Source organism: Artemia sp. Qi Xiang Cuo, chromosome 8, assembly GCF_049724085.1.
Source record: "Artemia sp. Qi Xiang Cuo chromosome 8, ASM4972408v1, whole genome shotgun sequence".
NCBI classification, from domain to species: Eukaryota; Metazoa; Arthropoda; class Branchiopoda; order Anostraca; family Artemiidae; genus Artemia; species Artemia sp. Qi Xiang Cuo.
In genome coordinates this window covers 12474824-12476282 of record NC_142801.1, presented here as the reverse complement: position 1 = coordinate 12476282, position 1459 = coordinate 12474824, and positions in this window count along the sequence as shown.

Below are 1459 nucleotides of genomic sequence, written 5' to 3'. Positions count from 1 at the left end.
AGCCAACATGTTAATACTACTACCGCTACTAGTACTAGCGCTATTACTATTAATACTACTACTAGTACCACTAATACTACTACTGTGACTACTATTACAACTATGCCAAAGGGTATGAAGGTGAAATTTTATGGGATTTTTGAGGGGAAGGTGAACTGAATCACAACACGCCGTCTGTATGCAGGTTGTCAAAAGTACGTATCAGCAATACCTTATGAACAGTTTGGTGTTTGAAGTTGAAACTTACAGGGTTTGATGCGGAAGAGGTTGAACTAGCCAAGAGACAATATTTGCATCCTAATGCTACTACTTCTACTCACCCTACTACTACTGCTACTTCTACTACTACTACTGCTTCTATTATTACTACTTCTACTACTACTACTACAACTAAAGCTCAGAGTACTACTTTTAGTTCTACTGCTACTACTATTACTGCTAGTATTAGTACTACTGCTACTAAAACAAAGGGTATTAAGGTGAAAAATTTGGAAAATATTGAAACTGTTGTAAACTAAATCGAAACACAGTATGTTCACACAGGTTGTCAAGAGGTATCAGCAATGCTTCAGGAACCATTGGTGGTATTAAATTGAAACCTTCAGCGTGTGTTGAAGGGGATTTTGAAGAAAACTGAAGGTGCTACGTGCATACTGTTACTAATGCTACTACTGCTACAACAACTATTGCCACTACGCAAGTTAAGGATGTTAAGGCAGAGCTTTAAAAGAATATTTAGGCGGATGTTGTACGAACTATGTGAGAGACTATGTGAAGCGGATGTGAACGAAAAAGAACTAGGAACAAATAGATTTTCTAACAGGTGACAAAGCAGTATCTCAAGAACGGCTTACATTATTAATTTAGATCTTTAAGAGTAGTTTGTGGCGGGTTTCGAACTAGCCAGAATGCACTATGTGTATAATATTAATCAGTGGCGTCATTTCATTCTGAACTAGGAGGGGGGCTAAGTAACCTCTGTGGGTCCCCAAACTGTCTGGCTCACAGTTGTTGAAGATCAATATTTTATCACAGTGGTAAGCACAGGTCTCTCTCAAAATCGATTAATAATAGTAAGAAGCATTTAAAAGTGTTTAATGAATACAGAGAGAATTTAAGTTCGAAAGTAATTTACAGTTTTATTGCAACACTGGGAACGGTCAAGATCTCATTTTTCCAAAAATATCAGCCATAGTATTGAAATTCAACAATTTCACAAGAGCCTTTTCACTAAATATCAACATCAGACCACTGAGCTTTCTGTCGCTGTTGATCTTAAATAGGTTTTAATCAGGCCTAGTGTTGAAAAGAATCTCATTACTGGCCATTGTGATTTACAGAGTAATGAGGATTTGCATATTGCCTTCAGACAATCGCGAAGTTCAAAGAATTGTTTTTAATTTGCTGCTGCACTAGCTAGTTGGCTAGTATTGATAAAGTGCGGCGAATCAACATCTAT